Here is a 27,328-nt window from a genome sequence, read left to right as displayed (position 1 = left end):
CATCTCCTGACCTCCAGGTCTGCCCGCCTCCACCTCCCAGAGTGCTGGGATTACAGGCGTGAGCCACCACACTTGGCCCATGAATTTTTTAGTAAAATTAATTTGCTTTTATAATAGAAGATTATTTAGACTGTAGTTTAAAATTCTAAATGCAAAATGACAAGGTTAAGAATTCAAAAATATCACTTGTTGGATCCTACCTTTTCAAGATAATGGCTGCATCTTTACAATTGCTGCCTTTAGCACTGCAAATTGTTGAACTGACAGACTGAAATCTGGGTTTGATCTACCTCTTATATTTGCTTTTTCCTCTTGTCTCTCTTCCATTTTAATATTCCTATTGATCTCAGAGACTTTGATAGGAAGACACAGATTCTTTTTTTTTTTTTTTTTTTTTTTTTTTTTGCTATCTATCATCACGGGCTTGCTGAATATGCTTAAACTATGGTCAGAAGTAAAAATGAACAGAAAGCTAATTTTTCACAATGCTTGTCTGAAATGGTTAAGGAGAATAGAACATTACTCTGCTGCTATTCAGATGCTTTGCCATGGCTGGTACAGCGTGATGCACAGTTACAAAGAACTTTGCGTATGAACATGTTCTGTTCCAGTATCAAATTCTGAAAGGGGATTGCTTTTTTCCAGAGAACTGGCAATTCTCCATTGACAAGCATGAACAGTGGATAACAAAGCAAACCTTGTTTACTGGTACTTATTCATTTAAAGCTCTATCAGACAATCTGACTGAAATGACAGTTTGGTTCTGCAAAATCAAAAGATATTTAAAAGCAGATAGGTTTTTAAGTAGATAATTTTTAGTGAACACATTTTAAATTACTAGGGGATATTTGGTTGCAACTCTTTTTGTGCATACAACATATTACATGTCATAATATAAATTTCGCTTATTTTTTGTCCCTTGTTTTCTTTCCTTGCTACATTCACAGACCCTAGAAGAGCACAAGGTCCCTAATATGCGCTCAAATATGCAGTGAATTTGTAAATAGAAGTAACTCTTCAAAATATGCAACTCTTATGTTAACAGTGTGGAAACTCTTTGGAAAAAATATTATCTCCAACTATGAATTCTACTGCTAAATACTTATTATGCTTCTTGGCTTTATTAAATGGTATGGCTATACAACATCAGAAGATAAAGTTCATTCTTCTGAATATTACTTTAACATTATGGTCAAAGAATGAGTCATCCCTTATTTATAGGTTTTCAAATTTGCTTTTAGCTTATTTTATGTATGTCATAAATTAAGACAATAGTGACTCTAACTCATAGAAACTATACTTCCCCCTCCCCAGCAGGAAAAATAATCTTTTGTCTCCCACACATACACAAAAAATGTTGAATTAGGTGTCAGGTGTTTATAATATTTTGGATAGAACAGTGTTGAGTTCTGCTTTGATGAGCTTCACAGGCATAGCTTTGCTTACTGAAAAGAGAGCAGTTGGCTTAATATTGCTCTATTTAATTAAGTGAGGTCAATTTATCTTAACATTTAGTCTCCATCCCCAGCCAGAGATTCCCATTCACCTTGCCCCAGCAAGTTGTCAGAGTGAGAAAATATTAATTTTCTATATCACAGTGCAGTCAGTGACAAGGATGAGGCTTTAGCAAACTGTTGTATGGATGTACAGAAATCATTTTTGCAGGTAGTGATTTATTCAAGCAAGAATCAGGAAAATGTCAAAATGTATCCAAAAATTATTTTGTGTCCTTTATCCTGATGTTTGCTGTAGAGTTTGTTCATCCTTTTACGCATCTCCAGATAGAGCTTTTATATCTGGAAAGAGTACAATTGATTTAATATTGCTTAATTTAAGTGAAACAATTAAATTTACATCATCCTCAGCCAGGGACACTCATCTACCATGTTCTGCATATTATCTGCTTGAAAATTGCTGCCATTATGGCCATGCCATTTTTATTTTCCTTTTTCAGTGATTTACAACTATAATTTTCAGATAGTAACAGAAACCCTGGATTGGAAAACCATAGTGTTTCCTAAAAATATAGAGATATATGTCTATACATACATTTGTCATATAACCAATGGGCATTACTAGTTGAACCTAAAGCAGCATTGTAACTTAGATGTCATCCAATTATGCTAAATAAAAATATCTTTGAAATTAGGAAAGCAAAAGAGTCTGTTTCTAAACCAGCTTTTCCTATATGTCACTCAGGTATTGAATCTTGTATATGTAAAACCTTTCATATCACATTCCTTCAAATCACATTGACCTCTCTGGATCGTAATTATATGTAATAGTCCTGATAAGAGAGTATATTTGGCCAAGTGTGGTGGCTCATGCCTATAATCCCAACACTTTGTGAGGCCTTGGCAGGCAGATTGCTTGAGCCCCAAGTTTGAGACCAGCCTGAGCAACAGAACAAAACCTCATCACTACAAATATATATATATATATATATATATATATATATACATACACACACACAAAATACAAAAATTGGCCAGACATGGTGGCATGCGCCTGTAGTCCTAGCTATTCAGGAAGCTGAGATGGGAGGATCCTGTCAGCCTGGCAGTTCCAGGTTGTAGGGAGTCATGATCACACCACTGGACCCCAGCCTGGGCAAGTTTGCAAGATTCTATCTCAAAAAAAAAAAAAGAAAAGTAAAGAAAAAAAGAAAGGAATAAAGTAAATTTGTTTCACTCAAGTATTATTTTGAGAGAGATTTAGAAAGCCATTAATTAGTTTGCATATCATTATGATTTTTTCTAATAATTTAAAAATTACCTTAGATAAGTATTATTATAAAATACATGATTACTTAATGAAGGAATCTAAATTTTAACTTATAATTTGATGTTATATGGCTACTTCTTGTGCTTTCTCTTATTGAAATGTAAAAATATAATTTAATTACAATTCCTTTAATTTGTATAATAACACTTAAGCAAGTTAAATAATTTAGTAATCTTTTTCTAAAATGTTTAATATTTCCCAACTTCCTGAAAAAAATCTACACATCTTTAGGAAGGACTATATTTGTGAAAAATTATAATTCCCAACTATTAATTCTATTACTACACACTTCACACAAACACAAACCAGTTTACATTGTTAACATAAAGACAATCAAATGTAAATAAGGCCACAAAGTATAGATTTACTATTAAGACCAAGTCATTCCATTCCTTATATTACTGCCATTAAGTAACAATTTGTTTTTTTCTCTAATAGTAAAGGAAAGAAAATATGTACCTCTCGTCTAAAGATATGCACACACAAACACATAAACAAAGTATACAGTATAAGATGAATTTTTCTTGTTTTACTTTAGTATAATAGTTGACAAAGACAAAACCTTAACACATCTGTGTGTGTATACATGTATATGCATGTGTATATATATATATATATGTATATATATATATGTTATAAAGCATATAACACCAAAATAATCTGTGAATCTATTACCCAATATAAGAAGTGGAGCATGAAAACTATAGTACACATGGTTTTTACTATATTTGTATTTTATTCTATTTTCCTTTAAGAGATAACACTAGTTGAAGTTATATTCAACATTTCCTTTACTTTTTAAGAAACTTTTAAGATTTTAATTAATCATAATTTCTAGAAAGTTGCAAAGAAATGTACAGAGAGATGCTGTGTACCCTTCACCCAACTTCTCCCAAATTTAACATCTTGCATAACTGCACTACCTGATTATGAAAAGCAGGAAACGGACCTTGGTACAACCCACAGAGTTATTCGGTTACACGTGCACTCGTTTGTATGTATATGTCATTTTATCATATGTATATTTCTGTGAAACTTCCATCACAACTAAGATATTTAACTTATTAAATAATATGCCAGGCAGAGTGATTGTTTCACATTTTTATATAGATGAGGAGCGTTTTAAAACACTTATTTTCTTTCTGTAACTTTTCCATCATTGTCACTTGTGGTTGATTTGTTTTCCTCAGTGATATTTGTGTTTCAGGGTTTTCAATGAACAATAATTTCAATGAATAATAATTTATTTCACAAAAAGACATCATAGGGCACACAGATGGTGTGTTGTATCTATATTAAAAGACTTTGAATAACTGACATCAATAATGTATTTTTAAAACTCACATGTATACTCTTATATTTCACACTTAAATTTTCCAGTTAAATTCCTAAGTCAAAAATGAAGTTCGACTTCTGCTTCTGAGAAAACTGGAGTAGAAGCAATTCTGCTTCTTCCTCCCACTTAAATGCAACTTAATATCTTGGACATCACATAGAGAAAAACGTATAAAGACCTAGAAAGGGAGAGAGAAGACAGCCCACTCTTAGGGAGCTCAGAACTGGGAAGGACATGGTGGCAAGAGCCCTGGTATTTCTTATTTGCCTCACATATTCCAGTTGGATAGAAACTTAAAATCCCTCCTTTATTCTAGTTCCTTGTTAAGTAATACATTGATTAACCTACCATTTTTAGATTTTTATTTACTTCATTAGCTGTAGCGAACTCTTCTTTGGACTGCCTGTGTTTTGGTTTGTAGTTTTTGTTCAATTTCTTCATTTCCCTCACAGTGTTATGTTAAAGCCTCTGCAGAGGTCCCAAGTAGGAGCTGAGTGTAGTGGCTTGCACTTGTAATCCCAGCTACTTGGGTGGTTGAGGCGGGAGGATCACTGGAGCCAAGGAGTTAGAGGCTACAGTGAGTTATGCACTGAGTGTTGCACCCACTGCACTCCAGTCTGGATGACAGAGTGAGACCCCATCTGTAAAATAATAATAATGAAGTAAAAATAAATGGGTAATCGTGGAAATGAGGGTGGCAAATATGTAAACAGAAGACTCATCTAGCCATTGAACTTCCTTTCTCTTTTTGCTCTTCATATTTGCACCTGGGGCTGTAAGAGTGGTGCTTTGGACATTGTATTCTAGTTCTAATGTCCGCTCACCTCTGTGGCTATAGAGACCAGGAGTGAACAAGCCTCAGTGAGGATAGCATGTTGTTCTTTAAGTAATGTTACTACTTTCACATCTCAACATTGCTCCTGTGGAACAAGGTTATGGTTTTTTTTAATTCAAGAGGCTTAATGTGTACTTATTATTTCATAAATAAAACCCATCAAATACATCTATATAAAATAATAAATAAATGGTGAAAATCAGATTAGTCTAAAATTATTTCACATAAAATAAGGAAACAACTTGTGAAAAAAACTTAAAGATATGATAATGATTCCAGTGCAATTAACATTATTTTGACATAATATCTAATTCCAAACTCCTTATCATATAAATTTAAAAAAAGTTAGAATCACATGTATGACATATGTGGGGATAGGGTAATAACAGAGTGAGGCATAAGATTTATCTCGTGTATTGGTTATCTATTGCTGCATAAAAACATGTAGTGAACTTAGTCATTTAAAATAATACTCCTTTGTTTCCTCATGGTTTCCATAGTCCGAAGTGCAGGCAGGACATATTCAGATTGATTCTATGCACAGTCTCACAATGCTACAATCGTAGTGTCATCCAGGCTGTGTTCGCATCTGGAACTCAGGAGTTCTAGCAAGCTTGTTGAGGTTTGTGGCAGAATCCAGTTCTTTGCATTTCTAGGACTGAGGTCCCCACATTCTTGCTGCATGCTGGCCAAGGGCTGCTCTGGGTTCCTAATGGCCACCTCCTGGAGGACTTGGGCATGCAACCATCTCCACAGGGCAGCTTCCCTCTTCCAAAGGCACAGGAGGATCTGTCTCAGCTTGATCCTCTGACCCTTTGTAGGAGCTCCCACCTAATCAAGTCTGGCCACCCAGTTAATCTCTTTCCAACTGATTAACTCAAAATTGACTGATTTGGGAGCTGACAGCTACAAAATCCTTCCACCTTTGTCATCTGCTGGAATCTTATCACAGGAGTGAAATCCACAACTGCCACAAGCCCAGACCACAGCCAAGAGGCATTTCAAGGGCAAGAATCTGGGGGCCATCTGTATTAGTCAGGGTTCTCTAGAGGGACAGGACGAATATGAAATATATATATATATATATATAGATATATGTTTCCTTTTACATATATATAATTACAAATATATATATATATTTCCTTTTACATATATATAATGGGAGTATATTAAGTTGTATTAACTCACACAATCACAATGTCCCACAATAGGCTGCCTGCCAACTGAGGAGAAAGGAAACCAGTTTAAGTCCCAAAGATGAAGAACTTGGAGTCTGATGTTCAAAGGCAAGAAACATCCAGCACAGGAGAAAGATGTAGGCTGGGAGGCTAAGCCAGTCTAGTCTTTTCATGATTTTCTGCCTGCTTTATATCCTGGCAAAGCTGGCAGCTGATTAGGTTCTGCCCACCCAGATTAAGGGTGGGTCTGCCTTCCCCAGCCCGCTGACTCAAATGTTAATCTCCTTTGTCAACACTCTCACAGACACACCCAGGTTCAATACTTTGCATCCTTCAATCCAATCGAGTTGACACTGAGTGTTAACCATCACGCCATCCAAGAATTATTCTTAGCACATCTCACAAGCTTTGTTCTAATTAAGGGTTCTCAACTTAGTTATGATTCAGATTTTGAGGGAGCTTCTTAAAAATGCATATTTATAGGCCTCTATATGAATCTGATTCAGATTCAGAATTGAACTCTATCTCCTTATAAATATATTATTATTTTCAATAAGCTACAGAAGCAATGCTTATTCAGCCAGCTTCATCCCCTTGGGACTTCTGATAACCACTACTCTATTAAATATAGGCATCTCACCTGCCTATCATTTATTAAAGTACAGTATTTTCAAAACTACAGTTGAGTTCATGAAGGGCCAAGTAACATAAACGGGATCATTAAAAACTAAATGACAAAGGCAGAAGCATCACTCTAGCCTCTAGAATCAACAATCTGTTGCTCAAGTCTTCAATTACAGTATGTTTTAAGGGGTCAGCCTGCCCCCCCCACCATAAAACTGAGTTAATAGCTAAGTCTCATAACAAAGTAATCACTTCTTGGCATTAAATCAATAGACTATTCCTCACAATGAATGCTTTTAAATGTTATCACAAATTTAAACTTGGAGTCTCATTCTAAATTTAGATCCAAGTGCTACCTACTGGCAAATGAAATATCTTCTGTTGCTCCTTTTGAAGTCAATTTCCCCAAAGTGTGTTCTACAGAACTTAATCTTGTGACATTAGTCATTTGGAAAATATTACCTCATTTCCTCTCTAGATAATTTACAGGGATTTGAGCTATTCCTAGAAATTGACAAGAAAGTGTGGAAAATTGTGTACAATTTGAGTGTAAATAGCAGTCTTGTCTTCCTCATGGGTAAAGTAGATACATTTCAGTGTGTAGATTTCATCACTTCTATTTTTGAATGCTCATAGGACTTATTATTTTTTTATTTCTGCATCTAGCCTGCTCTCCAGAATGTTGAGATTGCCCGAGAAGTGACCCCAGCAAAAGAAAAATATTGCTCTACCTAAATTCAAGTAAGACCATTACTTTGCAATAACATATCATGCATAAATTAGTGGAAAAAATCAACTGTATTTGTCTACACTTCTAAGAGACAATTGTTTTCTTTGATATTAATCATTTTGAAGCCTCTTTCTCTGTTCTTGAAAAATGACATAAAAAAAAACCCTCTTGTTATGGAAGGAGTAGAAATATTCAGAACATATCTCCATGTTCAGTTGTAGTTACACAGCATTTGGATGTGTCTTTCCACAATATTTATTTAAACAGCTATGTTGAATTTGTGTTGTTTCTTTAATAAGCACTATTTATAGGAATGAGAAAAATCATTTAGTTTTTCAAAAACACCCTTTATTAGGTGAGGGGTCTGTGTCTCCTCATGAAGATGGTAACTGGAGTTACACACTTCAGTGAGCTGCAATTTTCTGAGAAGGGCAGACACTCAACAATGGGGAGGGGGTTGTGGTGCTTGGCAGAGTGACTATGGACTGTCACGTTCTCTTTTGTTTGTTCAGAGGAAGGAGTGAATGAGATGAAATTGGTACAATGAATCAAATTCCTTCAGGAAGGGAGTGTGAGTCAGCATGAGTGATGCAGGTGGAACAATGACCTTGTAGTAGAATAAGTGTTACTTTAGGAAGGTATCATACCCTATTTGTTGGAAGGAGGTGAACCTGGCTAGAAAAGGTTAGGATTGAAGTCACTAAATCTATTTTTATAATAAGCTGTCACAGTATTTTTGATAGCTTATGTCCTGACAGTCCAAGGACTTGTAGTATGGCTTTAGCAAGATTCATCAAACTCACTGATATCTGTTGGGTTTCAATGAGTGCCAGTATTGAAAAGTATACTGTGTGCATATTTATGTACTCAATTATACTTAAATGTAGTGTAGAAGTGGCAAGAATCTTTGAGTGTATCATGTGTTATAAAAACCATGAACCTTTATAACTTTATGTAGCCATGAAGATTGCCTATTAAAGATATTTCTAGGCTGAGTTTTCAAGGACTATGGCAAGTTCAGAGGCACTGAGGATTAAACAATTAGGCCTCAAAGTTGTCCTGTTTGCTACCTATTCTGTTAGACATGGAAGCCACATTGTGCTGTTTCTTGTCATGGATGGGTTGCTAATAGATTGATTTCCCTCACCCAATCTGATCCTTAAATTATTCAGGTAGATTTTTTAAACAATTATCTTTTTAAAAAATTTTACTTTAAGTTCTGGGATACATGTGCAGAACATGCAGGTTTGTTACATAGGTATACATGTGCCATGGTGGTTTGGTGCACCCATCAACCCATCATCTAGGTTTTAAGCCCCGCATGCAGTAGGTATTTGTCCTAGTGCTCTCCGTCCCTTTGGTCCCAGCTCCCAACAGTCCCTGGTGTGTGATGTTCCCCTCCCTGTGTCCATGTGTTCTTGTTATTGAGCTCCCACTTACACGTGAGAACATGTGGTGTTTGGTTTTCTGTTCTTGTGTTAGTGTGTTGAGAATGATGGCTTCCAGCTTCATCCACGTCCCTGCAAAGGACATGAACTCATTCTTTTTTTATGCCTGCATAGTATTCCATGATGTACATGTACCACATTTTCTTTATGCAGTCTACCATTGATGGATATTTGGGTTGGTTCCAAGTCTTTGCTATTGTGAATAGTGCTGCAATAGACATACGTGTGCATGTGTCTTTATAGCAGAATGATTTGTAATCCTTTGGGTATATACCCAGTAATGGGATTGCCGGGTCAACTGGTATTTCTGGTTCTAGATCCTTGAGGAATCTCCACACTGTCTTCCACAATGGTTGAACTAATTTACACTCCCACCAACAGTGTAAAAGCATTAAGCAGTTATCTTTAAATTAAACAGTGTATTTTCATCATTCATGTAAACTCAGAAATTTCCAAAGCACATTTTCCCCAAAGCAAAAAGAACCCTTTCTAATGCATTATAAATGCCACTATATACCCAATGTTTTCAAGTTATTTTTCATTGCTAGACCTTTTTTCATAGTTAAATATGTACTTCAAATAAAATCTCATAGGGGAGTCCAACAGATAAAAGAGGAAAAAAGAAACATTTTAATGGAAGCAGCAGTGAGTGATCTAGAACTTGGCTGCTCTGTCACTGCCTTCATTTCTTCTAAATCCATTCGCATTCCCCAAACCTCCAGACCAGATGGATATTCATATTTCTTTGAGTCCTGTGATTCCTTGGTTTCTCAATCCTTAATTTGGAAGCACTTGTGGAAGAATCAATTGAAGGGCACAGAAAGCAAAGAATGGAAGCTGAAACTTCCAGAATTATTCTGGGCTAGCCATCAGTGGCGAAGCTGTTGCTGTGCAAGAGGGGGTCATTTATTCCCTTCTTAGAATTTCCCAGTGTCAGGGGCTTCTCTGCATGCTTTCACACTACCGCCGTGCAAAGGTTTCAAAGTATCATGCACAGGAAATCCTGACTAAAGCCCAATAAGAGTACAGGTTATACATGAAGAAATGGAGAAAGGCAGTTGTAAGGAAAATAATGGAAATTCACTTGAGGGCGGCTATTCTCATCCTCAAGCCTCCTTCTTCTGACAATCTTGAAAAGTAGTTAATATTTTGTTATTTTTTTAAAAAATATGGCTGGACACATTTCAAGCCGTGCTCTTTCTTCTTAAATATATCTCTTTGCCTCTTCATGTTTAATTCATGCTCATATTTGCCCACATTTAAAGCTAGGCTGGCTTCACATTGGAATTGAAAATAACCCTAGGAGCATGAGGAACCCTGAGAGCCTGGGTGTCCTCAGCTGTCACAGCCGGGTACCTGCCCCTTTATGCTCGCTGCCCTCTCTACCTGGCTAGAGGTGGCCCCAGGCTTCCTGGGCATTTTTAAATTAGTGGAACAAGAGTATTATAATAAAACACTTAACATTTTAATACATAGTTTTTTTGTTTTTTTTTTTTTTGCTATTGCTGCTTTTGTGTGCTTTGGGGATGTCTGAGGCCTCTGCCCTTGTACTGCAATTGGTCCTTCTGCTGTGGCCTGCCCCTCTTTGTGTCACAAGTTGCAGCTGCTGACAGGACGCAACTTCTATTTGCCCATGTGCCACCAGAATCATTGTTCAAGCTCCCAGTACTCTCAGACAGGTTTGTGATTGAAGAATCCTTGGCTTCACTCGGAAATCATCTCTATTTCTAGTGTTGTCTGTCACAGATAAAATGACAAAATGATCAAATGCAAGCAAGCTTAGTATTCAGCCCAGCACTGACTTCATATCCTGGGCAACTTTCTGAATTCATTCTGACTGGGACCCACTGCCCATTTCTCTTTTTTCTGGATCTGACTGCAAAAGCTTCATGTAGGGAAGGCAGGTAAAGTCCCCAGCTAGGGCACTAATAGCAGTGAGGTTCCCCTAGACTGGAAAAAAAAAGAGTGACTTGCATTTGTTTGCTTGTTTTATGTTTCCAGGAAAGTTATTTGAGAGGGAAGAAACTGTAGTTTCTCCTTGTGATCTCAGGATTGACTGGTGCACTACAATGTATAAGGTCCAAATGAACATTTCAGAAAAATTGATCAACTGAAGGGAACATTTCTTTAGCTCCATTTTGTTCATTTCAAAGACTCTCTTAGTTGAGAAAAGTCTAGCTACACTTGAAAATAGTCCCTTTTATTGTTTGTATTGTCTACCCTAGTAGGTATGAAGGGACTTCTGGAAGTTCTCAAGTTCTCAGTATTGCTTTCCCTCATGGGCAGATTAATCTAGGCTGCTTTAGTCTTGGTGATTCCATCTCCCCCTGTTCAGTCAAGAGAAGTTGGGACCGTGCTGTGCAGGTAAAGGCCATTGGCAGCCTCTCAGGACTAAAAGTGTGGGCCTGTATTTGTGTTTGTCTGTGAAGTAGAGTCACAAGAAAATCTTTAGGTCACCATCAGACATCTTTGGTAATACAGGGAAAAACAAAAAAGTCTCAAAAATTATTCTCATAAATCTTGTTGTGTTAAGTGCTGCTTATAGTATCAAAGCTGCAGAACAGAATTACAGAAGCTCTGGAGCATGGCAGCTGAAATGGTGGAGAGAGGTAGTGTCTCCCTGAGAGTGTGGGGCCCTTTTGTTCATATGACCTTCCATATCTGCTCAGTCCTGCCTTCTTTCCAAATTTCAGGGGTCTTCCTTGCTTTCAGGCTGGAATATCCCTAGTGATGGCTCTCACTACCCCGTGGTTACCATGTGTCAGCTGCAGTCACTGCCTCATTCCCGAACATCCATGCTTGCCTCCCTCTGTCCTGGATGCAAAAGCCAGTCTTCACTTCAACCTCAACTATTCCCATGGAGGAGGAGTCACAGCTGTACAGTGTCTGCTCCAACCCCACGGGACACACAGAGACCCTGGTTTGCTCAGAGAGGCTGGTTACAGCCAGCAAAAAGCACAGGGGCAAATGTTAAGAGGCAAACATTGACAAGTGAAGCAGGAGTGGGCTGGCTTCATGGAAACAAAGACTTACTTAGCCTTATAGGGCCCCTGCATACACAGCCCCACACTTAGTTGAATGCTCCGACTTCTTTAACACTTGTTTGTTTTAATTTGCGTACATTCATATGAGTTCTTTGTGTTGTAGTGCTCTATGGGTCTTGACAAATGCATAACATCATGGAACCATCATTACAGTGTCACACAGAGGAGTTTCACCACCCAAAAATATCCCCTGTGCTTCTCGTATGTAACTCTCCTCATTCCCGAACCCCTGGAAACCACTGATCTTTTCACAGTCTCTACCGTTTTGCCTTTTCTCAATTGTCACATAATTGGAATCCTACAGTAGATAGCCTTTTCAGAATGGCTTCCTTCACTTAACAATATGCATTTTAGATTCATCTATGTCTCTTGGAGGTTTGATAGGTGATTTTTTTTTCCTAAAAATATGCCATTCTGTGGTATACCCTGATTATTTATTCATTCACCTTCTGAAGGCAGTTACAAATACAGCTGCAATAAAAATATTCAGACCTTACATAAGATTTCAAATCAATTGATAATGCTTAGTAGCATAACTGCTGCATCAAGTGGTAAGCTCTGTAAGGAATTGCAAAGCTGTTTCCCAATGAGGCAGAATCATTTGGCATTCTCTTTTTTGCCACTGCTATCTTCTCCTTCCTCTACCTCTTCCTCTTTCCATTACTCTTTTTCTTCTTCTGGTCTCTTCCTCCTCTCTTTTTTCTTTTCTTTCGCTTTCTGTCCCCCCTCCCCACACACACACACACACAAACACAGAGGGATAGTTTAGGAAATTGTTGGAGGTTATCTAACACAGTTTTGAAATTTACAAATTGGGAAAGGCCATTATAGACAATACTAATTAATACAAATGAATTATAAAGAGAAGATACAATTTGAAGCCTCTTCCTCAGGTCCCAGCATTAATTAGTCAATATCTTCCTCTATTTATCTGCAAAATTTAAACCTATAGTTGTCAATTGCTTTCTTCTTGAACTTCCAGGTGTCCATGAATTCTATAACCATCAGCTCTACCAGCCTTCTTATGCATGTTCTGTTCGTTATTTTTGTTCTTTATCATATCGAGATATATATTTGCCTCATCCTATAATCTCACCTTTCTCCCTGATGTTATCTCTGTGTGACACTCTGCCAAAAAGACACACTTTCCCCTACTAAAATGTTTCCTATTTTGATGTAGTCACACTTGCTTATTTTTACTTTTGCTGCCTGAGCTTTCAATGTCATATTCAAAATAATTATTGCTAAAATCAATATCAAGAGAGTTTTCTCCATGTTTTCTTCTACAAATTTTACTGCTTCAGATCTCATGTTGAAATCATCAATTTATTTTGAGTTGATTTTTGTGTGTTGTATAAGACTCCAGTTTCATACTTTTGAGTACTGATTTCTAGTTATCCTAATGCCATTGTATCTTCTTGGTGGCCTTCCCAAAATTAGTTGGCCATGTATGCTTGGGTTGATTTTTGGGCTCTCTACTCTATTCCATTGGTCTATATGTCTGTTTTTATGCCAGTACCATATCGTTCTTATTACTGTTGCTTTGTCATGTAATTTGAAATCAGGAAATATGATGCCCCAAACTCTGTTTTCAGCTTTCAAGATCTCATTGGTTACTTGAGTCTTTCATGGTTCCATATAACTTTAGAATGTTTTTCTGTTCCTGTGAAAAATGCCATTGAAATTTTGACTGAGATTGCATTCAATCTGTATATGGCTTTAGGCAGTATTTGACATTTTGAAAATATTAAAACTTTCAATCCATAAACATCAGTTATTAAACTTAAAAACGTTTGCATGGCAAAGGAAATAATCAACACAATAAAAAGGTAATCTATGGACTGGGAGAGAATATTTGCAAGCTGTATATCTGATAAGAAGTTAATATGCAAAATACATAAAGAATCCCCACAACTTGAAAGGAAAAAAGTAATCTAATTAAGAATGGGCAAAATACATTAATAGATGTTTTTCCAAGAAAGACATACAAATAGCCATACATATTCAAAGGCAGTCAACATCACTAATTATCAGGAAAATGCAAATCAAAATCACAGTAAGATATCACTTTACATCTATTAAGATGGCTGTAATAAAAATGACAAGAGATAAGAGGTGTCAGCAAGGGTGTGGAGGGAAGGAAACCCTTGTGCACTGCTAATGAGAATGTAAATTGGAACAGCTATTGTGAAAAACTGCATGGAGTTTTCTCAAAAAATTAAAAATAGAACTACTGTATGATCCAGCTATCCTACTGCTGGTTATATACCCAAAGAAGGTGAAATCAGCATCTGGTAGAAATATCTGCATTTGTTTTTCATTGTAGCATTATTCACAATAGCCAAGATATGAAAACAATCCTAACTGTTCATAGATGGATGAATGGATAAATAAATTATGGTATATGTACATAATATAATACTATTCAATCTTAATAAAGGACATACTGACATTCGCAACAACGTTGTTGAGCCTGGAGGATATTACACTAAGAGAAATAAGCCTTAAACAGTAAGACAGATACTGTATTATCTCACTTATATGTGGAATCTTAAGTAAAATACATACAAACACAGAGTGGAATGGTAGTTGCTTGGGAGGAGAGGGCGTGGAAATAAAGAGATGTGAATCAAAGAGTACAAACTTGAAGTTATATAGGATGAATTAGTCTAGAGATCTATGGTACAGCATGAGAACTCTAGTTCATCATACTGTTCTGTATACTGGAAATTTCTGGAGAGTAGACTTTAGGTGTGCTTACCATACATACACAAAAGAAAGTAATAAAAAGTCTTGGAACTAGATAGAAGTAATATTTGCACAATGTTGTGAATTTACTAAATGCCACTGAGTTATATACTTTAAATAATCCATTTTATTCTATGTGAATTTTACCCCAGTGAAAAGAAATACAAGAGAAAATGGGAGAAAACAGACTTCCTACTGTACAAAACCCAAACATAAATCCTACCAGCTTCAACACATTTTTTTTAGGTGGCCCATCCTAATTATTCCTTTTCTATGTTGCTATATAATAGTATTTTCGATTATTTTTGTTTGTGTTTCCCACCAGCTTTTGAACTTTTTTTTTTTTTTTTTTGAAACAGAGTTTTGCTCTTGTTGCCCAAGCTGGAGTTCAATGGCACGAGCTCAGCTCACTGCAACCTCCGCCTTCCAGGTTCAAGGGATTCTCCTGCCTCAGCCTCCCGAGTAGATGGGATAACAGATGCATGCCACCATGTCTGGCTAAATTTTTTGTATTTCTAGTAGAGATGGGGTTTCGCCATGCTGGCCAGTCTGGTCTCGAACTCCTGGCCTCAGGTGATCCGCCTGTTGCGGCCTCCCAAAGTGCTGGGATTATAGGCGTGAGCCACCGTGTTCGGCCTGTGAACTCTTGAAGAGAAGTCTTGCATTATTCCATTGCCAAGAGTACTCCCTCCTAGTCACTTCACGCAGCCGTGTCTGAACCGTGCTCTCCAGGCTAGCACTGTTGGTGGTGATTGCTCTGGACCTCACTTTCAGTTAACTTAATCTGACTCATGTCCTATGCTTTTACACATGCCCCATCCTTAAAACTCATTTCTTTGTACCTTGTGTGCCTCAGATCCTGCGTCTGGATATGTGGACTTGATCTTTGTTTTTATTTTCCTAATGGACTTTATCATAAACTTGACTGTAGTTTTATTAATTTCCTTAATATTATTTCAGGCTTCTTGTCTTTCCAAAAACTAATTCTCCAAAAATAACCACTTGACTGGCAAGTGCATCAGTCCTACCTCCATGAATAGGTGGGGAAGGGCAGTCAGCAGAGCTTTTCAGGTGCAATTTCTGGGCTATACCTTCTCATTTTATAAATTTAATTGGGTTTAACTGGTACTTACAATATTTATGTTTTCAACAAGTTATTTTGAATATTTAAGGAAGAAAATAACATTAGTACAATGGATAATGTGATAATGTTTAAGGGATTTCATTTTTATTTTTAACTGTGTAATTGCTAGTATGCATAGAAAAATGATGAGAAAATGAAGCAAAATTTAATCTGTTACATTTCTAACTGATGGATAGTAACATGTACAAAGTTATATGCTTTTGAAATGTGATATTATCTTTTATTCTTTAAAAAGTTCAATTTGGGCTTTGCTACATATTATTTCTTAATATGTAGAAAAAATAAGAAGGAAATAAGAAGGAAATTGGCAAGAAGGGCCAATTGACCAAGCGAAGAAACAGTTTCCTTGAAATAAATGTTGTGACAGAATACAATAATTGTTATGCTATTTAGAAACCAAGCCAGATTTTCAAAATTATTCTACACTTGTGTGTTATAGTATATAATGTATGAATTCAATGGAGCAAGTGGTGATATCATAATAAGAATACAATATTTTCTAAAGCAAGCTCAATATGAAGATCTATTTTAGAAGAGTGCCGTTTGCAGCATGAGAACCCCAGTCTAAATGCCTATGGGTTGAAGAGGCAAAGAATAACGCATATATAATAATAACACCAGTCAAGTTTACACCTTTTTAAAAATGAGAATGCACCATTCAGCTTTGACATAGATAAGGTAGATTCTTTTATTGCCGATTGCACTTCTCCAAAGTTAGATGGTGAGATAATGGCAGATCAACAACTGTCTCTTCAGGTTTTTGTCAACTAATCCAAAAATTTTTTATGACATGACATTAAACCATTTTTATATTGCAGGGTATAAGCACTATAAGAAATAGATCTTTAGTTGAGTAACATGTAATTAATAAGCTGAAAGAGATAAATATGTACAAGATGCATGTTACTAAATAAAATATATTTTATGTTTATGGGTACAGATATCCCAATATATTAGTTATAAAAGTAGCCCTATTTGTAACAGGAAGCATTTTTTCAACAAAAAAATGTGCTTTGGCACGTGCGTGTCTGTGTGTGTGTGTGTGCACACCAGACTTCTCTTAAAAGCTACTTCAGATTCTCTTAATTTCAATTTTTTGGTCACTTCTACCAGCTTCAGCCACTACTGCAGTGGTCAAAATTCTGGAGTTTGAAAAAAATTTATGCAAGCACAAGTGACCAGTTCTTCATCTTAAACCTGCATCCCATATCACTCCTCTTTTTTCTTCTGCCTGGAAATTTCCTATTGAGATGAGGCACCAACAAATGCTATAGAATTAATTGTCCATGTGGCAAATCTCTGACAACCTGGAGACTAGAGCCAATAGATGTATTATTCTCCCCTTTATCCTCAAAGACACCATCCCAAGATGATGTCACTGATGCCTCATACCAAGTGGTGGCCAACTTTACATTACATCCTCTCACGGTTTGCCACAACCTGATTTTGCCTGATTTGACCCATTCTGTCACCTTGCTCCTCCTTGCTTTTCCTGATCTGCACTTCCTTATAAACTACTGCTCCTTTGCTAGGCATTTCATCAGATTGCATTGCTTATTTGCATACTGATGACATCAACCTGGTCACTCTTGCGCATTTATTCAAGGTTTTAGTGTTTGACTAACAGTGTTTCTCTGTGCTATTACTGTAAGTCTCATGCTTCCGCATTCACACAGAAGATTAATTCCACACCCTGGCTTTCAGTGCTATGCTGCTTCCCTCTCAGCTATTTGCACATTTGTCTGCAGGTGCCCATTCCCTAAACTGTATGATTGCCTATGACTGTACCGTCTCCAGAGTCTCTGTTTTATAACTCTATATCCCATTTTTTCAGTCCACTTACCTTAGTTATGCTATTCCAGGCTAAGCTGAAGACTTCCAGTCCTCATCCCTTTACCTTCAAGTGCCCATAGCATGTTATGCCTTCATTCCATCCTTATACAACTTAGATTCCATGATACATCAGTATAATCACTATTTACATACCTCCCCAGAGTTTTTGCCTTTCTATCCTTCTTACAGCACATCTGGAAAAAACCATAATTAAACTAAATTTCTGTCTGCTTCCCCAAGTAGCAAAATATGACTCAAAGAAAACATACAACCATACTGATGAGTTCGCCTTCAACTTGTGACCCCCAAACCTCAGCCCAGTCATGACTCTTACTTATGAGTCATCATTTGTCTGAATTTGCTATTTATATCTATTTTCTCTCCAAATTTTCAGCAAATGTCCTTTATCGCTGCATTTAATAACCTTGCCTTAACTTTAGTACTATAGCAGCATTAAGAAAAAAATTACTTATCTATTAAGAAAATCTACCAAACTAGCTGCATTTATTCCCATATCCCTTCTTACTATGAAGGAAATGTATAGGCTCCCATCTTAGCCAAAAATCCTTCACTTTTACATTGGATTCCATTTTTTTTCCATCCGCTTAAGGACTCTGCTCCTGAAATTGTGTCTTACTTATTCAAGTATCAACAGTTTGTGTCTCTCTGCTCTATTTGTCTGTTTCCATTAGAATACAAATATGGTTACATCTTTTTTTTTTTTTTTTTTTTTTTTTTGAGATGGAGTCTCACTCTGTCGCCCAGGCTGGACTGCGGTGGTGTGATCTCGGCTCACTGCAACCTCTGCTGCCCAGATTCAAGCAATTCTCCTGCCTCAGCCTCCTGAATAGCTGGGATTACAGGTGCCCACCACCAAGCCTGGCTAATTTTTGTATTTTTAGTAGAGACGGGGTTTCACCATATTGGTCAGGCTGGTCTCCAACTCCTGACCTCATGATCTGCCCCCCTTGGCCTCCCAAAGTGCTGGGATTACAGGCATGAGCCACCGTGCCCGGCCTACATCTTAAAATTAAAAATAAAATTCCTCCTTTAACTCCACTTATTTTGGTAGCTTCAGCCTGAAATGTGTGTTTCCTGCAATCTCAATCTCTTCTAAGTGGTTGTAATTATGGCATGTTTTCAAATCTTCACATTTTAGTCACCTTTGAAACTATTACAAATAGGTTTTAACTCAACATTCCACTGAAACCATTCTTATCAAATGGGCCAAGGGAAATTTAATGTGTGTCCCAGTGAGTTTACTCCTGACTTGAAATGTCTCCGTCATTCAGATTCCTTTTTAATGGTTAAACAATATATATGAGCGCCCCAAATGTAAAAATGTAAGGATTGGTATATTTTTGAGGAAAAAAATTAAAATGTTCCTAGTTCAGTATTAAATATCCTTTTTGTGGTACTTAAGTATTATTGACTTTATAAATGACAATTATTTATTACTGTGAATAGTCTCAATATTTTTATAATATAAAAATATAATTGTTCTTTTTTAACAAAACAAAGAAAAATTTGAGATTCTTCTTATTCAAGGTTACACTTTCTGACACTGATTCCTCTGAAGATGACAAATGTCTTCATAAGGTAACAGTGTTTTATAATATGCTTAGAAAATAGAATCAGGTTGATATGGTTTGCGTCTGTGTCCCCACCCAAATCTCACCTTGAATTGTAGTAATCCCCACATGTCAAGGGCAGGACCAGGTGAAGATAATTGAATCAAGGGGGCAGTTTCCCCATTCTGTTCTCATGATAATGACTGAGTCTCTTGAGATCTGATGGTTTTATAAGCATCTGGCATAGCCCCTGCTTGCACTCATTCTCTTTCCTGCTGCCCTGTGAAGAGGTGCCTTCTGCCATGATTGTAAATTCCCTGAGGCTTCCCCAGCCATGTGGAACTGTGAGTCAATTAAACCTTTTTTCTTTATAAATTATCCAGTCTCAGGCAGGTATTTACAGCAGTGAGTGTGAGAATGGACTAATACACATGTTGTGTTAAAAGTTGTCCAAAGAAATGCTGCTTAGGTCAAAATCGGATGCTATCATTTACTAGTTGTGACTCATTTGACAGTTTCTTAAACTCTCTGAGTAGGTTCCCACATAGACCATAATGCTATGATAAGCATAAATGTATATGTGAAAAGTGCTTAAGGTCATGTTTATCAGACAATATAAGCAAATAATATACTTTAATTGGTTAACAAAAATCACACTTTTTTTTACTTTAAAGTTCACTAATAATTGTGGAAAATATTATTTTTTTCTTTTTCCTCATCAAACTTTTATCTATTATTTATATTTCTATGAGTTCATGGTTTTCTATATTATACAATGGAAGATAATATAGCACTATTGCTTTTTATTTTATTTATTTATTTTTTATTTTACTTTAACTTCCAAGATACATGTGCAGAAAGTGCAGGTTTGTTACATAGGTATACATGTGCCATGGTGGTTTGTTTGCTGCACCTATCAACCCATCATCTAGGTTTTAAGCCCTGCATTCATTAAGTATTTGCCCTAATGCACTCCCTACCCTAGACTCCCACCCGTAACAGGTCTGGGTGTGTTGTTCCTTTCCCTTCGTCCATGTGTTCTCATTGTTGAACTCCCACTTAGGAGTGAGAACATGCAGTGTTTGGTTTTCTGTTCCTGTGTTAGTTTGCTGAGGATGATGGCTGCCAGCTTCTTCCATGTCCCTGCAAAGGACATGATCTCATTCTTTTTTATGGCTGCATAGTATTCCATGGTGTATATGTGCCACATTTTTTTTATTCAGTATATCATTGATGGGCATTTTGGTTTGCTCCATGTCTTTGCTATTGTAAATAGTGCTGCAATAAATATATGTGTGCATGTATCTTTATAGTAGAATGATTTATATTCCTTTGGGTATATACTCAGTAATGGGATTTCTTGGTCAAAGGGTATTTCTTGTTCTAGTAATCACCTTAATTGAAATCAATGAAAATCCTTGAGGAATCACCACACTGTCTTCCACAATGGCTGAACTAATTTACATTCACACCGATAGTGTAAAAACGTTCCTATTTCTCCACAGCCTTGACAGCAAATATTGTTTCTTGACTTTTTGATAATTGCCATTCTGACTGGTGTGAGATGGTATCTCATTATGGTTTTGATTTGCATGTCTCCAATGATCAGTAATAATGAGCATTTTTTCATATGTTTGTTGGCCACATAAATGTCTTTTTTTGAGAAGCATCTGTTCATATCCTTTTAACACTTTTTGATGGGGTTGTTTTGTTTTTGTTTTCTTTTGTTTGTAAATTTGTTTAAGTTCCTTGTAGATTGTGGATATTAGACCTCTGTCAGATGGGTAGATTGCAAACATTTTCTCCCATTCCGTAGGTTGCCTGTTCACTCTGATGCTGGTTTCTTTTGCTGTGCAGAAGCTCTTTAGTTTAACTATATCCGATTTGTCAATTTTGGCTTTTGTTGCAATTACTTTTGGCATTTTTGTCACGAAGTCTTTGCCCATGCCTATGTCCTGAATGGTATTGCCTAGGTTTTCTTCTAGGGTTTTTATGGTTTTGGGTTTTACATTTAAGTCTTTAATCCATCTTGAGTTAATTTTTGTATAAAGTGTAAGGAAGGGGTCCGGTTTCAGCCCAAAGTAATTTATAGATTCAATGCTATTTCCATCAAACTGCCATTGATATTCTTCACAGAATTAGAAAAAGCTATTTTAAATTTCATATGGAACCAAAAAAGAGCTCATATAGCCAAGACAATCCTAAGCCAAAAGAACAAAGCTGGAGGCACCCTGCTACTTGACTTCAAAGTCTGCCACAAGGCTACAGCAACCAAAACAGCAAGGTACAGGTACCAAAACAGACAGATAGACCAATGGAACAGAACAGAGACCTCAGAAATAACACCACACATCTACAAAAATCTGGTCTTCGACAAACCTGACGAAACAGAGCAATGGGAAAAGGATTCCCTGTTTAAGAAATGGTGCTGGGAAAACTGACTAGCCATATGCAGAAAGCTGAAACAGGAAAATGCTATATTTAATATTTTTGTTTAAGTTTTACAGTATCTTTGTTAAACAGATTATATGCTTGGGCCCATTTTATGGCTTATAGAATTAAAAAAAAGCAATATCAAACTGCACAAACCCATACATATCTAAACTCAGGATGCTATTGTTTTAGAGTTTTCATGAGCACAAACCAATTGTCACATTTCTTTTGCTCTGAGATGAGGTCCGTGGTCAGAAACAATGCTAAGTACAATGCCATGATATTTGAAAGGGCACTTTATTAGTTCATGGATGGTAATTTTGCAAAAGCACTGTAATCAGGGAAAGCAAATCAATACCTGTAGTAAGTATTCCACTAAGAACAAAGCTCTGCCCTTCCATGATGGAAGTGGCCCAGTGAAAACAACCAGGCATCTGGCTGATCACCCAGGAAATGGTTCCATGTTAGCAGGGGCTGAATCCAAATCAGCTCAGGTGAGTGGAAGTCAGTGTTTTTCAGCACATATATATTCTCCATCACTGCCACCTTAGCCACTTTGTCACCAGGCAATACTTGGACATGATAGTAATGGCTGGTGAAAGAGACTGGCTGACATCAACAGAACAGGTCATTCTATTTTCATTATTAAAATATTGGTCTACTGAATCCACTTGTTGACAATCATTCACAAAGAACACCAATATCTTTATATTCTATGACCATTCAGTGAGGTCTACCCACATGCTCCTTCCCTAGACTTCCTTGTCACCAGTATTCCAATCATGTTTCCTCAAATAGTGAACCATACAGGCAAGCCATTGGCTTTAGCTCATGAATCATATTATAGCCCCCCATCTTTGGCCCTCTCTCCTTCCAGGCAAAATGAACAACCAGGTACACTCATCCACGTTCTGTCCACTGGGAGGATTTTCATTTGCATTTGTCTTCAGGAAGACCCTGTGGGTGTGGGGCTGCAGTACTGCAACTGCCCATCTCAGATGGTACCTGCACATTATGCAGCTCCATTTGTAAACTAGAGTTTTTTCACCCTCAGATAGTCATAGGGTACTCTCATGTGGGTTCAGGTACAGGCTGAGAAAGAAAAAGCAGTGTAGCAAGAGTAAGAGCCATTCACATTTGGGACACCTCTTCATGTAACTTTCCTATTCCTTCAAGATATGCCTGAGTCCACTCTGGTAAACACCACTTCCGTTTGATAATGGAGTATTGTGGTGCACACCCAACCGTGACTTTTAGGGGCAAACAATACACAGTTCACAATGGACTATCTATTAAGTCCCTGTAGCAGACCAAAATCTGTTTCTCAAAAGCAGAGTAGACATTCACTGAGGATAGTAAGGCCTTGATCCCAAATCCTAAAGGCCTGCACTGTGCCTCACCTGTAGCAACCCTCTCTGCCACTGACATTTCAAGTTCCCTGAGGTCTACTCGATCATGAAACCCAAGAGGCAGAGCAGATTGCATAGCAGCCTGGATCTGTTCAGAGCCCTTTTGTGTTCTGGGCCTCACCCAGCGTTAGCAACTTTTGAGTCACTATGTAAATGGGCCAGAGAAGCATATCCTAACGAGGTACACACTTCGTCTGTAATCCATGGAGGTCTCATAGGAATAGCACAAAGGTGGAAAAACAACAACTTATCCTTTACCTAGACAAGGATATTTTGACAATCTCCAGGCCACTGGGCCCTGGAAACTTTGAAAGACACATAATTAAGCCATCAGAGAGATTATGAATTTAAAGACGAAATTCATGGGATAGAAATACAGTACTTTTTATTGTTATCCTATGTCATTATTTAGGTTTTTTTTCAGTAGTCTTAGATATCATAGAGTAGTGGTTCTCAAAAGTGAGCATACGATGGAATCACCTGGATATCTTGTTAGAATTCTGGTTGCTAGACCCTAATCCCAGAGTTTCTGATTCAGTAGATGTGGGAAGGAGCCTATGAATTTGCAATTCTAAGTTCCCAGGTGCTGCTGATGCAGGGACCACACTGTGCAAACCACTAGATGGAGAAAGAAGTGGATGATTTGTGGTAGAAAGCAAGTTATAAGTTGACTGTAATATGATTTGTCCCTGATAATTCTCTGTTTTGTTTCTGAATTTGTTCTGTGGGTAAAGGATTATGACTCTGTGTAAAAGGAAAGTTAACAACATTCAAACTCCAGGTACCAAGTCTGCTGTACGACCACACAGGCCTCTGTGTCAAGCCTCCTTGTGTCTAGGTGCTACATGGCATTTACACAGCAGAATAGAACATTTAATACATTTCAGAAGAGATAAACATTTTAATATAAATATTTAATATTTTAGGCAAAAAATATAGTATTTTTCAAAAAACTATAAAAATAGAGATAGGATTTTAACTTGATTTCAGTAGCACATCTAATAATTGAACTTTTTTGAATCCCAATTCTAAATTCCAATCTAAGTTAAATTCTGATCTAAATTAATTCTTCCCTAGAATATGTTTAAGTGAAGATTATTTTGTGAACAATGGGAAGACAATTGCTTGTGTTATAGACATTCCCTATTTTCTGTTTGAATGTTGATTACTCATAAGAGTCATTTGGTAGCTTTCATTCATTTATTAATCCATTAAACAAGTATGTACTGAATACCTGCTATATACTAGTTTCTCTACTAGGCACTGGAATTCAAAGATGAATATGGTATAATTCAGCCTTTAAGGAGCTCACAGTCTACTGTAACTGAGTCTTCTCAGAGGAAGGCCAGCATTCTGCTTCTGATTCTTTCTAGAACAATATTATATTTCATAGAATATGACATTTCATGCAAAATGCAGCTGTTAACCATATTTTTACAGTTATTACCTCCCTGGATTGAGGAGAACAGTCAGAACAAAAGGTGATAATATTTATATTTCATATTTTCTGCTTTTAAGATTATAATTCAGATTTATTTTCACTCAATGTGTCCAACTTAAGTCTGTTGTTGATAACATTGATAACATCAGCAAGGTTATGACTCTGCAATCAGTTTGAAATGCATAGCTCCAGTTGATTTAAATGATTACTCTTTGAGAAAAAAAAGTAATGAATTGGCCATAACTAATTAGGGTGCCATAAATCACACTGGTGTTCTTTTCTACTTGAAAACCTGAGAAAGGTATACTAACAGAAAATACTCTCTCTTTTTCTTTTTTTAAGTGTTTGCCAGTGCCTTTTAGAGGTAAATTGTTTCAATAAAGCTTCTTGCACACACTTGCAGAACCTTTGAAAGCCATTTTACTACTTCCTGTTGACAAACAGCAAGATCCTCCGCACATTACAGAGGTGATATGCTTGGTCATTTGGGGGTGGATAGTGGAACTGGTTCCCTGTGAGGAAGCAGCCACCTGTTCACTCTTTCAGTAGGTGAAGCGAAACAGCTAGGGCATATGAAGGAACAAAGTGGAGTGACACGACAATAAGAATAAATTGGGCTTAGATAGAATGGTGCAATTATGTTACACACAGCTTGCCTTTCCTTGCCATAAATTATGCTGGGTTATAGTATTTTCTGGATAAGCACTTTGCTATTTTTTTCTTTCACTGGTCTTCTTTTTACATTTTACCATTCAGAATTCTCTATTTTCATCAGTCTTGCCATATATCATACTTACGCAGCCTTCTGAAAGCTCCAAAGTTTATGAGACTTTTATGTGAAATATGTTAGGCTGGGTTTTTGTTTCTTTGTTATTTATATTATGCTGTGGTGTTTCTGGTATAAAAGCCTCTCTGTCCTCACTATAAGCATTACATAGAGCCATTTGGTAATGGTAAGAAAACTAAGATTTTATTGTAACAGATTTTTTATTCTTTTTTTTTTTCTCAGAAGCAATATTGAAGGGCAAAAGGAGAACAATGCTTGGCAAACTATTGCTAATTTTGAAATATTAGGTTATCAGCATAGGATGCTCTAATATGCCAGGTGAATCAGTAGTGTTCCATTGATTCACAAGAGCACTACTGGAAATATTTCGGCAAATCATTTGCCTCACTATCTTTGGTTAATCAGCTGTAATTTATGTTGAGAAACCATCCTCCAATACAGAATTATGAGGGGAAACTGTTCTTGTTTTATTTTTTAAAATAAACTTTAAGTTCTGGGATACATATGCAGAACGTGCAGGTTTGTTACATAGGTATACGTGTGCCATGCTGGTTTGCTGAACCTGTCAACCCATCATCTAGCTTTTAAGCCCTGCATGCATTAGATTTTTGTCCTAATGCTCTACCTCCCCTTTCTCCTCAACCCCAACAGACCCGGGTGTGTGTTGTTCTCCTCCCTGTGTCCATGTGAGGAACGTGTTCTTGAGATGAGACTGGTGATACCAGTCACCATTGAATATTTGTCCTCTCAGTATATTGTCTCAGTTAGCCTATTTATGGTGGGACAATAAAAGGGAGAATTTCATGGTCAATAACTCAAAAGCAAATGTACTAAAAACAAAGATAAATAGCTGGGGCCTAATTAAACTAAGGAGCTTTTGCACAGCAAAAGAGGATTTCCAAATGTCACCATATTGTTTTTACCTTTCCGCGTTTACTGGACTTCATGGAGTCAGAGAAGCCACAGAGAAGGCTTCAGTGTGGCCTGATTTATTGAGAGCCCTGGTGTGCCCAGTGGGCATCCCACCCTGAGTGCAGCACAAGAAAGCCAAATGTCCAAAAAGCTTTTGTTGTTGTTTTGTTGTTTGTTTTGTTTGTCATATCTTTTTGAAAAGAACAAATCCAGAAGCAGCTTGGTATTATCAAATTCCACTGGCTTGGGATGTTGGAGTCTCTGGCTCAACAACTCATCTGCTTTTTAGGTTTGAGAAATTTACTTGCTTTCTTTGGTCCTTAGTTTTTTCATCTGTGAAATAAGGAAGTTAGGCCCATTTTGTAGTTACACTCTCATGTAACATTTCCCTGATCATTACTGATGTTGAGCATTTTTTTCATATGTTTGTTGGCCATCTGTATATCTTCTTTTAAGAATTGTCTATTCATGTCCTTAGCCCACATTTTGATGGGATTGTTTGTTTTTTTCTTACTGATTTGTTTGAGTTTGTTGTAGATTGTGGATATTAGTCCTTTGTCAGACGTATAGATTGTGATGATTTTCTCCCACTCTGTGGGTTGTCTGTTTATTCCACTGACATTCCTTTTGCTGCGTAACAGCTCTTTAGTTTAAATAGGTCCCAGCTATTTATCTTTTTTTTTTTAATTACATTTGCTTTTGGGTTCTTGGTCATGAAATCCTTGCCTAAGCCAATGTCTAGAAGGGTTTTTCCAATGTTATTTTCTATAATTTTTATAGTTTTAGGTCTTAGGTTTAAGTCCTTAATCCATCTTGAGTTAATTTTTGTATAAGGTGAGAGATGAGGATCCAGTTTCCTTCTCCTACATGTGGCTAGCCAATTATCCCAGCACTATTTGTTGAAAAGGATGTCCTTTCTCTGTTTTATGTTTTTGTTTGCTTTGTCAAAGATCAGTTGAATGTAAGTATTTCGGTTTATTTCTGGATTCTCTATTCTGTTTCATTGATCTGTGTGCCTTTTTTTATACCAGTACCATGCTGTTTGGGTGACTATGGCCTTATAGTATAGTT

At 36.9% G+C, this 27,328-nt stretch overlaps 1 protein-coding gene across 7 annotated transcripts in view; it reads left to right on the top strand.

Moving 5' to 3' along the window:
• Positions 1-27,328, top strand: part of SNTG1 (syntrophin gamma 1) — an 870,442-nt gene that overhangs the window by 246,494 nt on the left and 596,620 nt on the right. For 5 of the 7 annotated variants that reach the window (XM_055286457.2, XM_063643315.1, XM_063643312.1 and 2 more), the window contains one exon: positions 7,424-7,498. The exons of the other annotated variants lie outside the window; for them this stretch is intronic. The gene's annotated coding sequence lies outside the window, so the exon portion shown is untranslated. The remainder of the gene's footprint in view (positions 1-7,423; positions 7,499-27,328) is intronic. 7 annotated transcript variants of the gene reach the window in all.

Source organism: Symphalangus syndactylus, chromosome 7, assembly GCF_028878055.3.
Source record: "Symphalangus syndactylus isolate Jambi chromosome 7, NHGRI_mSymSyn1-v2.1_pri, whole genome shotgun sequence".
Lineage (NCBI taxonomy): Eukaryota > Metazoa > Chordata > Mammalia > Primates > Hylobatidae > Symphalangus > Symphalangus syndactylus.
The sequence above is the reverse complement of the archived record's forward strand: the minus strand, read 5'-3'. Positions and strand labels throughout refer to the sequence as shown.